The following is a 13,117-nucleotide window of genomic DNA, read 5'->3' on the forward strand; positions in this document are numbered from 1 at the left end:
GATTGGTTGTTATGAACTGGTTGCTATGGAGGGTTGCTATGGACTGGTTGCTATGAACTGGTTGATATGGACTGGTTGCTATGGACTGGTTGCTTTGGATGGTCGCTATGCACTGGTTACTATGGACTGGTTGCTATAGAGGGTTGCTATGGACTGGTTGCTATGGAGGGTTGATATGGACTGGTTGCTATGGATGGTTGCTATGGAGGGTTGCTATGGACTGGTTGCTATGGACTGGTTGCCTTGGATGGTTGCTATGGACTGGTTGCTATTGACGGTTGCTATATACTGGTTGCTATGGACTGGTTGCAATGGAGGGTTGCTAAGGACTGGTTGCTATGGACTGGTTCCTATGGACTGGATGCAATGAAGGGTTGCTATGGACTGGTTGCTATGGACTGGTTGCTATGGATGATTGCTATGGAGGGTTGCTATGGACGGTTGCTATGGACTGGTTGCTATGTATTGGTTGCTATGGACTGGTTGCTATGGACTGGTTGCTATGAACTGGTTGATATGGTTTGGTTGCTATGGACTGGTTGCTTTGGATGGTTGCTATGCACTGGTTGCTATGGACTGGTTGCTTTGGATGGTTGCTATGGAGGGTTGCTATGGACTGGGTGCTATGGACGATTGCTATGGACTGGTTGCTATGAACGGGTTGCTATGGACGGGTTGCTATGGAATTGTTGCCATGGAGCGTTGCTATGGACTGGTTGCTATGGACTGGATGCAATGGAGGGTTGCTATGGACTGGTTGCTATGGACTGGTTGCTATAGACTATTGCAATGGAGGGTTGCTATGGACTGGTTGCTATGGATTGGTTGTTATGAACTGGTTGCTATGGAGGGTTGCTATGGACTTGTTGCTATGAACTGGTTGATATGGACTGGTTGCTATGGACTGGTTGCTTTGGATGGTCGCTATGCACTGGTTACTATGGACTGGTTGCTATGGACTGGCTGCTATAGAGGGTTGCTATGGACTGGTTGCTATGGAGGGTTGATATGGACTGGTTGCTATGGATGGTTGCTATGGACTGGTTGCTATGGACTGGTTGCCTTGGATGGTTGCTATGGACTGGTTGCTATGGACGGTTGCTATGGACTGGTTGCTATGGACTGGTTGCAATGGAGGGTTGCTAAGGACTGGTTGCTATGGACTGGTTCCTATGGACTGGATGCAATGAAGGGTTGCTATGGACTGGTTGCTATGGATGGTTGCTATGGAGGGTTGCTATGGACTGGGTGCTATGGACGGTTGCTATGGACTGGTTGCTATGAACGGGTTGCTATGGACGGGTTGCTATGGAATTGTTGCTATGGATGGTTGCAGTGGATGGTTTCTATGGACGGGTTGCTATGGACTGGTTGCTACGGATGGTTGCAGTGGACGGGTTGCTATGGACTGGTTGCTATGGACTGTTGCTATGGACTGGTTGCTATGGACTGGTTGCTATGGACTGGTTGCTTTGGACGGTTGCTATGGACTGGTTGTTATGGATTGGTTGCTATGGACTGGTTTCTATGGAGGGTTGCTATGGACGGTTGCTATGGACTGGTTGCTATGTATTGGTTGCTATGGAAGGGTTGCTATGGACTGGTTGCTATGAACTGGTTGATATGGTTTGGTTGCTATGGACTGGTTGCTTTGGATGGTTGCTATGCACTGGTTGCTATGGACTGGTTGCTTTGGATGGTTGCTATGGACTGGTTGCTATGGAGGGTTGCTATGGACTGGTTGCTATGGAGGGTTGATATGGACTGGTTGCTATGGATGGTTGCTATGGAGGGTTGCTATGGACTGGGTGCTATGGACGGTTGCTATGGACTGGTTGCTATGAACGGGTTGGTATGGATGGGTTGCTATGGACTGTTGCTATGGACTGGTTGCTATGGTATGGTTGCTATGGACTGGTTGCTATGGACTGGTTGCTATGGACGGTTGCTATGGACTGGTTGCTATGGATTGGTTGCTATGGACTGGTTTCTATGGAGGGTTGCTATGGACTGGTTGCTTTGGACGGTTGCTATGGACTGGTTGCTATGGATTGGTTGCTATGGACTGGTTGCTATGGAGGGTTGCTATGGACTGGTTGCTATGGACGGGTTGCTATGCACTGGTTGATATGGACTGGTTGCTATGGACTGGTTGCTATGGACTGGTTGCTATGGACTGGTTGCTATTGACTGGTTGCTGAGGAGGGTTGCTATGGTCTGGATTGCTATGGACTGGTTAATATGGACTGGTTGCTATGGACGGGTTGCTATGGACCGGTTGCTATGAACTGATTGCTTTGGATGGTTGCTATGGACTGGTTGCTATGGACGGTTGCTATGGACTGGTTGCTATGGACTGGTTGCTATGGACTGGTTGCTATTTACTTGTTGCTATGGATGGTTGCTATGGACTGGTTGCTATAGAGGGTTGCTATGGATGGTTGCTATGGACTGGTTGAAATGGAATGGTTGTGAAAGACGGTTGCTATAGACTGGTTGTTATGGATTGGTTGCTATGGACTGGTTTCTATGGAGGGTTGCTATGGACGGTTGCTATGGACTGGTTGCTATGTATTGGTTGCTATGGACTGGTTGCTATGGACTGGTTGCTATGAACTGGTTGATATGGTTTGGTTGCTATGGACTGGTTGCTTTGGATGGTTGCTATGCACTGGTTGCTATGGACTGGTTGCTTTGGATGGTTGCTATGGACTGGTTGCTATGGAGGGTTGATATGGACTGGTTGCTATGGATGGTTGCTATGGAGGGTTGCTATGGACTGGGTGCTATGGACGGTTGCTATGGACTGGATGCTATGAACGGGTTGCTATGAACGGGTTGCTATGGACGGGTTGCTATGGACTGTTGCTATGGACTGGTTGCTATGGTATGGTTGCTATGGACTGGTTGCTATGGACTGGTTGCTATGGACTGGTTGCTTTGGACGGTTGCTATGGACTGGTTGCTATGGATTGGTTGCTATGGACTGGTTTCTATGCAGGGTTGCTATGGACTGGTTGCTTTGGACGGTTGCTATGGACTGGTTGCTATGTATTGGTTGCTATGGAAGGGTTGCTATGGACTGGTTGCTATGAACTGGTTGATATGGTTTGGTTGCTATGGACTGGTTGCTTTGGATGGTTGCTATGCACTGGTTGCTATGGACTGGTTGCTTTGGATGGTTGCTATGGACTGGTTGCTATGGAGGGTTGCTATGGACTGGTTGCTATGGAGGGTTGATATGGACTGGTTGCTATGGATGGTTGCTATGGAGGGTTGCTATGGACTGGGTGCTATGGACGGTTGCTATGGACTGGTTGCTATGAACGGGTTGGTATGGATGGGTTGCTATGGACTGTTGCTATGGACTGGTTGCTATGGTATGGTTGCTATGGACTGGTTGCTATGGACTGGTTGCTATGGACGGTTGCTATGGACTGGTTGCTATGGATTGGTTGCTATGGACTGGTTTCTATGGAGGGTTGCTATGGACTGGTTGCTTTGGACGGTTGCTATGGACTGGTTGCTATGGATTGGTTGCTATGGACTGGTTGCTATGGAGGGTTGCTATGGACTGGTTGCTATGGACGGGTTGCTATGCACTGGTTGATATGGACTGGTTGCTATGGACTGGTTGCTATGGACTGGTTGCTATGGACTGGTTGCTATTGACTGGTTGCTGAGGAGGGTTGCTATGGTCTGGATTGCTATGGACTGGTTAATATGGACTGGTTGCTATGGACGGGTTGCTATGGACCGGTTGCTATGAACTGATTGCTTTGGATGGTTGCTATGGACTGGTTGCTATGGACGGTTGCTATGGACTGGTTGCTATGGACTGGTTGCTATGGACTGGTTGCTATTTACTTGTTGCTATGGATGGTTGCTATGGACTGGTTGCTATAGAGGGTTGCTATGGATGGTTGCTATGGACTGGTTGAAATGGAATGGTTGCGAAAGACGGTTGCTATAGACTGGTTGTTATGGATTGGTTGCTATGGACTGGTTTCTATGGAGGGTTGCTATGGACGGTTGCTATGGACTGGTTGCTATGTATTGGTTGCTATGGACTGGTTGCTATGGACTGGTTGCTATGAACTGGTTGATATGGTTTGGTTGCTATGGACTGGTTGCTTTGGATGGTTGCTATGCACTGGTTGCTATGGACTGGTTGCTTTGGATGGTTGCTATGGACTGGTTGCTATGGAGGGTTGCTATGGACTGGTTGCTATGGAGGGTTGATATGGACTGGTTGCTATGGATGGTTGCTATGGAGGGTTGCTATGGACTGGGTGCTATGGACGGTTGCTATGGACTGGATGCTATGAACGGGTTGCTATGAACGGGTTGCTATGGACGGGTTGCTATGGACTGTTGCTATGGACTGGTTGCTATGGTATGGTTGCTATGGACTGGTTGCTATGGACTGGTTGCTATGGACTGGTTGCTTTGGACGGTTGCTATGGACTGGTTGCTATGGATTGGTTGCTATGGACTGGTTTCTATGCAGGGTTGCTATGGACTGGTTGCTTTGGACGGTTGCTATGGACTGGTTGCTATGGATTGGTTGCTATGGACTGGTTGCTATGGAGGGTTGCTATGGACTGGTTGCTATGGACGGGTTGCTATGCACTGGTTGATATGGACTGGTTGCTATGGACTGGTTGCTATGGACTGGTTGCTATTGACTGGTTGCTGAGGAGGGTTGCTATGGTCTGGATTGCTATGGACTGGTTAATATGGACTGGTTGCTATGGACGGGTTGCTATGGACCTGTTGCTATGAACTGATTGCTTTGGATGGTTGCTATGGACTGGTTGCTATGGACGGTTGCTATGGACTGGTTGCTATGGACTTGTTGCTATGGACTGGTTGCTATTTACTTGTTGCTATGGATGGTTGCTATGGACTGGTTGCTATAGAGGGTTGCTATGGATGGTTGCTATGGACTGGTTGAAATGGAATGGTTGCGAAAGACGGTTGCTATAGACTGGTTGCTGAGGAGGGTTGCTATAGTCTGGTTGCAATGGACTGGTTGCTATGGAGGATTGCTATGGACTGGTTGCTATGGACGGTTGCTATGGACTGGTTGCTATGGACTGCTTGTTATGGTGGGTTGCAATAGACTGGTTGCTATGGACTGGTTGCTATGGACCGGTTGCTATGGATGGTTGCTATGGACTGGTTGCTATGGACTGGTTGCTATGGATGGTTGCTATGGACTGGTTGCTATGGACTGGTTGCTATGGAGGGTTGCTATGGACGGCTTGCTATGGACTGGTTGCTATGGACGGTTGATATGAACTGGTTGCTGTGAACTGGTTGCTATGAACTGGTTGCTGTGAACTGGTTGCTATGGACTGTTGCTATGGACCGGTTGCTATGGACTGGTTGCTATGGATGGTTGCTATGGACTGGTTGCTATGGACTGTTGCTATGGACCGGTTGCTATGGACTGGTTGCTATGGACTGGTTGCTATGGAGGCTTGCTATGGGCTGGTTGCTATTGATAGTTGCTATGGCCTGGTTGCTATGGAGGGTTGCTATGGACTGGTTGCTAAGGAGGGTTGCTATGGACTGGTTGCTATGGACTGGTTGCTATGGACTGTTGCTATGGAGGGTTGCTATGGACTGGTTGCTTTGGACGGTTGCTATGGACTGGTTGCTATGGATTGGTTGCTATGGACTGGTTGCTATGGAGGGTTGCTATGGACTGGTTGCTATGGACGGGTTGCTATGCACTGGTTGCTATTGACTGGTTGCTGAGGAGGGTTGCTATGGTCTGGATTGCTATGGACTGGTTAATATGGACTGGTTGCTATGGACGGGTTGCTATGGACCGGTTGCTATGAACTGGTTGCTTTGGATGGTTGTTATGGACTGGTTGCTATGGACGGTTGCTATGGACTGGTTGCTATGGACTGGTTACTATGGACTGGTTGCTATTTACTTGTTGCTATGGATGGTTGCTATGGACTGGTTGCTATAGAGGGTTGCTATGGATGGTTGCTATGGACTGGTTGAAATGGAATGGTTGCGAAAGACGGTTGCTATAGACTGGTTGCTGAGGAGGGTTGCTATAGTCTGGTTGCTATGGACTGGTTGCTATGGAGGATTGCTATGGACTGGTTGCTATGGAGGATTGCTATGGACTGGTTGCTATGGACGGTTGCTATGGACTGGTTGCTATGGACTGCTTGTTATGGAGGGTTGCAATAGACTGGTTGCTATGGACTGGTTGCTATGGACCGGTTGCTATGGATGGTTGCTATGGACTGGTTGCTATGGACTGGTTACTATGGATGGTTGCTATGGACTGGTTGCTATGGACTGGTTGCTATGGAGGGTTGCTATTGACGGCTTGCTATGGACTGGTTGCTATGGACGGTTGATATGAACTGGTTGCTGTGAACTGGTTGCTATGAACTGGTTGCTGTGAACTGGTTGCTATGGACTGTTGCTATGGACCGGTTGCTATGGACTGGTTGCTATGGACTGGTTGCTATGGACTGGTTGCTATGGACAGGTTGCTATGGACGGGGGTTGCTATGGACTGGTTGCAATGGAGGGTTGCTATGGACTGGTTGCTATGGATGGTTGCTATGGACTGGTTGCTATGGACTGTTGCTATGGACCGGTTGCTATGGACTGGTTGCTATGGACTGGTTGCTATGGACAGGTTGCTATGGACAGGTTGCTATGGACGGGTTGCTATGGACGGGTTGCTATGGACTGGTTGCTATGGAGGGTTTGCTATGAAGGGTTGCTATGAAATGGTTGCTATGGATCGTTGCTATGGACTGGTTGCTATGGACGGTTGCTATGGACTGGTTGCTATGGAGGGTTGCTATGGACTGGTTGCTGAGGAGGGTTGCTATGGTCTGAATTGCTATGGACTGTTTAATATGGACTGGTTGCTATGGACGGTTGCTATGGACTGGTTGCTATGGACTGGTTGCTATGGACTGGTTGCTATGGAAGCTTGCTATGGGCTGGTTGCTATTGATAGTTGCTATGGCCTGGTTGCTATGGAGGGTTGCTATGGACTGGTTGCTAAGGAGGGTTGCTATGGACTGGTTGCTATGGACTGTTGCTATAGAGGGTTGCTATGGACCGGTTGCAATGGACGGGTTGCTATGGACTGGTTGCTATGGACTGGTTGCTATGGACGGTTTCTATGAACTGGTTGCTATGGATGGTTGCTATATGCAGAGTATGCTAGTACTGTATGCATACGTAACTTTAAGAGGGGCATAACACTTTCCAGTAATGCATTCTTCATTGAGTCAAGGGAGGCTGTGATTTCAGGATCGGCAAAGATCTTCACATCAAAGTGTGCAGTCCTTGCAGTGTTCTACTCAGAGCAACATAGGCCATTCCCGGTTGAAAGAGACTACTGCCGACTGTATCGACATCCCCTGACACTTATGCACATGCAAAAGCCAACTTAAGGGGGAACTGCCTGCGAACAACTCTTTTTTGTCTCATGTTTCTACCCCTTCTATGTACACCAAGTTGTCAGCATCACAAGACGACTAGTTACGGTATCTCTTTACTGTAGTTACGGTAAACAAGCCCAAGCTTGTTTACCGTAGTAGCAGCATTCTCAGTCTGGATGATTATTCTTGCAATCTTACCAAATGTCCCGTTTACAAGCCCGTCTTCAACATCAATGTAACTTGTGATCATGATACGGGCACCTTCAGCTGCTTGCAGTGTGTCAATCAGATTGTCTTTGTGTCCTTTGAAAGATTGGTGTTGCCGCAGCATCATTCCTGTTTTAGTTTTTTTCTGTAATCGTCTGGCATCTATGTTGGTGACGTTTAAATGGAGAACAGACACAGTTGCGTCATTATGTTTGATAGGGCAGTGGGTGGGATCTATCAAAGCCGCAGCAAGCAGAGAGGCTTTGTCATCATTGCTTAAGGAGTCAGTCTTCGGCTTGACTCTGATTCTATTCAAAAGCTCAGCAAATGAAATGTCTCTGTCAGCGTGATCATCTGCAATTAGTCTTTCCAGACATCATTGGTATTTTCCTCAAACACGCAGAGTGGTTTACTTTTTCCCAGCTGGGGAACCTGGTGAAAGTCTCCTACCGCTAGTACTGACATACCAATAAAAAGGTTTCTTACTGCCTTTGATTTGCTGTAATCTCCAGTTGATGTAGGCAAACAGGGGCTTTGAAATCATTGACACCTTGTCAATAACAATGATCTCCGCATTTAAAAGCTATGCCCTAACTTCATCTATGAGATTTCCGAGTCCTTGGTGGGTGGCTTCAAGCTTCTTGGCAATTTCAGCAGAGAATGCAAAGTGTTGCCTGAAATGTTGAAAGCTGCTGTTCCTGTAAATGCAGTTAGTAATAATACACTGGGCATGGATATGTCTGCATTCTCACGTAGTTAGGTACGGTTAGAGAGTATCTTTGTTGGTTCAGCATAGATGCACTTTATCAGGTTTGATTTGCCTGTCCCTGCGCCACCAGTGATAAATTAATAGAATAGGTCGGGATTTAGGCCACGCACACGGTTAGTGCACCAGTCACAAACTGAGTAAAATGTCTGAGCGGTTAAGGTTTCTGTACATTTTCCGTAGGAAATCAGGACACATTCACAGATGTGTAACAGAACTTCAAATGCACCTGTTTGTTTGTGACGTGTATACTCCGTCAGCAAATGTGGATTGTAGTTGTTCAACCCAGCAGTCCATGGCATCGCGCTTCATTAGAATCACGCTTACGGAGGTGACACCTTGTCATCATTGTCTTTTCCAAAATATAGGAGCTCTTGGTACCTAACAATGTATATGAGGGCTCCCTCTCGCTTGATATTCAACCCGGTAAAAGTAGGTGGTCACTGGGTTGCTTTGAGGAATGTCACCCTTTTCAGCCCAGTCTAGCTCAGAAAAATCCACCTTGTTGTGCCTTTATTGCCGTTATTACCTCTGGCCATCTGAATTCTGCAGCAGAGAAGGTAAGAAAAAATGTCGGCTTATTCAATTGTCTGACCATGGGCTAGTAAATTCTTCAGATTTTTATCCCAGTAAGCTGGAGTCCCTCTCAGTGGTTGCATGAACATTGTGGCATCTCGGTTTCGCACCAACCTCTCAACCTCACGCTTGTCTTGTAGCATCTTGTTGGATAACTTCCGCACATCCTTGGTAATGAGTTTTAATTTCCTTAACTGGATGGACATGTTGTGTTTCTGTGACAAACTGCGCAAAGAAGAGGTAGTTTGTGTAGTTTGTGTCTCTTGCAAAACGAGTATCAACACAAAAAAACCTTGCATTGAAAACATGCTCGGGGACTTGTCTTCCCTGGTCCAATGTATTTTGTCCAGTAGGGAAAGCCTAGGAACTTTAAAGAAGCTGACTGGTGTGTTTACTTGTGCAGGTGCAATGCTGAATATTTCATCACTGTGCTTCCTATCCAAGGTCAGTTGGCTGCAAACAGCTGTCTAGGTCAATTCCAGGTCTTAGTGCATCCTTCTCATCCTCTTGGGAGGTCATGGCCTTCCTGTGATTCTCAGAAGCAGCATGTTAAACATGGAGGTTGTAGCTCTAATGGATCACAATTTTCGATGCGTTCAAGTATCTCCATCATTTCAGTTTCATCACAACTGTCATCAGCGATTGTCTCATCCACTCTGATTGAAATGTCACTTTAGTCGGGGTGAGTTTTGACAGACCTGCTACTACTACATTTCTCATGATGACATTGTGAAACAGCTTTGTAAGTCAGACGTCTTTTCAGCTTCACTCTGTGTAACTGGGATGTGCTGTGCGATTATGGTAGAGTATAGACCGTGGTTTCCACACAAACTACAGCGCCGTGTATAGCTGCCTGTCGACCTTTGGGAAGTGTGATGATCTTGGCAAATGGCAGTATTTTGGCCAAAAGTTGTCTTTCCAGCACATTCAAATCGCAGAGCTCTGGAGGAATGGGCGCCAGCTCCATGTTGTTAGACACAGGGATGGAAGATTTAGGTCCTGCTTTTAAATGTGAATCACAGTTGTGACAAATCATTCTTTGGTCCTTTCATCTGGTACCTTGACCGTGATTGTTGCACACATGGACATATTTCCCTGTAAAACAGGCAGCAACAATGTGTAGATTATTTTTGTAATTGCTGTGAATGCAATGTTTCACTTGGTTAGGGAAAAGGGTGGATGACACATCGTGCACACAAAAGTTGTCCCAACTTTAATGCATTCATGGAAAGCTGTCTGCATTAGGCTGTTGTCCACTGGTAGCAACCCTCCATAGCAACCAGTCCATAGCAACCAGTCCATAGCAACCATCCATAGCAACCAGTCCATAGCAATCCTCCATAGCAACCAGTCCATAGCAACCAGTCCATAGAAACCATCCAAAGCAACCAGTCCATAGCAACCAGTCCATAGCAACCAGTTCATAGCAACTATTTCATAGCAACCCTTCATAGCAACCCTCCATATCAACCAGTCCATAGCAACCAGTCCATAGCAACCAGTCCATAGCAACCCTTCATAGCAACCCTCCATAGCAACCAGTCCATAGCAACCAGTCCATAGCAACCAGTTCATAGCAACCGTCCACAGCAACCAGTCCATAGCAACCATCCATAGCAACCAGTCTATAGCAACCATCTTTAGCAACCCTTCATAGCAACCCTCCATAGCAACCATTTCATAGCAACCAGTCCATAGCAACCAGTCCATAGCAACTGTCCATAGCAACCAGTCCATAGCAATCCTCCATAGCAACCAGTCCATAGCAACCAGACGATAGCAACCCTCCTCAGCAACCAGTCTATAGCAACCGTCTTTAGCAACCCTTCATAGCAACCCTCCATAGCAACCATTCCATAGCAACCAGTCCATAGCAACCAGTCCATAGCAACCAGTCCATAGCAATCCTCCATAGCAACCAGTCCATAGCAACCAGACGATAGCAACCCTCCTCAGCAACCAGTCTATAGCAACCGTCATTAGCAACCAGTCCATAGCAACCCGTCCATAGCAACCCGTCCATAGCAACCAGTCCATAGCAACCAGTCCATAGCAACCATTTCATAGCAACCCTTCATAGCAACCAGTCCATAGCAACCAGTCCATAGCAACCAGTCCATAGCAACCCGTCCATAGCAACCCGTCCATAGTATCCCATCCATAGCAACCTGTCCATAGCAACCAGTCCATAGCAACCCTCCATAGCAACCAGTCCATAGCAACCCGTCCATAGCAACACGTCCATACCAACCCGTCCATAGCAACCAGTCCATAGCAACCATCCATAGCAACCAGTCCATAGCAACCGTCCATAGCAACCATCCATAGCAACCATTTCATAGCAACCCTTCATAGCAACCCTCCATAGCAACCAGTCCATAGCAACCAGTTCATAGCAACCGTCCATAGCAACCAGTCCATAGCAATCCTCCATAGCAACCAGTCCATAGCAACCAGACGATAGCAACCCTCCTCAGCAACCAGTCTATATCAACCGTCTTTAGCAACCCTTCATAGCAACCCTCCATAGCAACCATTTCATAGCAACCAGTCCATAGCAACCGTCTTTAGCAACCCTTCATAGCAACCCTCCATAGCAACCAGTCTATAGCAACCGTCTTTAGCAACCCTTCATAGCAACCCTCCATAGCAACCATTCCATAGCAACCAGTCCATAGCAACTGTCCATAGCAACCAGTCCATAGCAATCCTCCATAGCAACCAGTCCATAGCAACCAGACGATAGCAACCCTCCTCAGCAACCAGTCTATAGCAACCGTCATTAGCAACCAGTCCATAGCAACCCGTCCATAGCAACCTGTCCATAGCAACCATTTCATAGCAACCCTTCATAGCAACCCTCCATAGCAACCAGTCCATAGCAACCAGTCCATAGCAACCAGTCCATAGTAACCCGTCCAAAGCAACCCGTCCAAAGCAACCCGTCCATAGCATCCCGTCCATAGCAACCAGTCCATAGCAACCAGTCCATAGCAACCCTCCATAGCAACCAGTCCATAGCAACCCGTCCATAGCAACACGTCCATACCAACCCGTCCATAGCATCCCGTCCATAGCAACCTGTCCATAGCAACCAGTCAATAGCATCCAGTCCATAGCAACCTGTCCATAGCAACAGTCCATAGCAACCATCCATAGCAACCAGTCCATAGCAACCCTCCATAGCAACCAGTCCACAGCAACCAGTTCATAGCAACCGTCCAGAGCAAGCAGTCCATAGCAAGCAGTCCATAGCAACCCTCCATAGCAACCAGTCCATAGCAACCAGTCCATAGCAACCATCCATAGCAACCAGTCCATAGCAACCAGTCCATAGCAACCAGTCTATAGCAACCCTCCATAGAAACCAGTACATAGCAACCAGTCTATAGCAACCGTCCATAGCAACTAGTCCATAGCAATCCTCCATAGCAACCAGTCCATAGCAACCAGTCCATAGCAACCGGTCCATAGCAACCGTCCATAGCAACCAGTCCATAGCAAGCAGTCCATAGCAACCCTCCATAGCATTGCAGTCCATAGCAACCAGTCCATAGAAACCATCCAAAGCAACCAGTCCATAGCAGCCAGTCCATAGCAACCATCCATAGCAATCAGTCCATAGCGACCATCCATAGCAACCAGTCCATAGCAACCCTCCATAGCAACCAGTTCATAGCAACCATTCATAGCAACCAGTCCATAGCAACCAGTCCATAGCAACCAGTCCATAGCAACCATTTCATAGCAACCCTTCATAGCAACCATCCATAGCAACCAGTCCATAGCAACCAGTCCATAGCAACCAGTCCATAGCAACCCTCCATAGCAACTGTCTCTTTCTCTTTCGATCTCGATCTCGATCTTTTTCTCTCTCTTTCTCTTTCCCTATCTACCTCGATCTCTCTCGATCTCTCTCTCTTTATCTATCTCGATCTATTTATGTATTTATTTATTTAGTTATTAATAATTTATTATTTTTTTATTTATTTATTATTTATTGTTTGTTTATTATTATTTATTTATTTATTTATTTTATTATTTTTTATTTATTTTTTATTATATATTATTTATTTATTTATTATTGATTATTTATTTCTTATTTAATATTTATTTATTATTATTATTT

Source organism: Rana temporaria, chromosome 8 (genome assembly GCF_905171775.1).
Source record: "Rana temporaria chromosome 8, aRanTem1.1, whole genome shotgun sequence".
Lineage (NCBI taxonomy): Eukaryota > Metazoa > Chordata > Amphibia > Anura > Ranidae > Rana > Rana temporaria.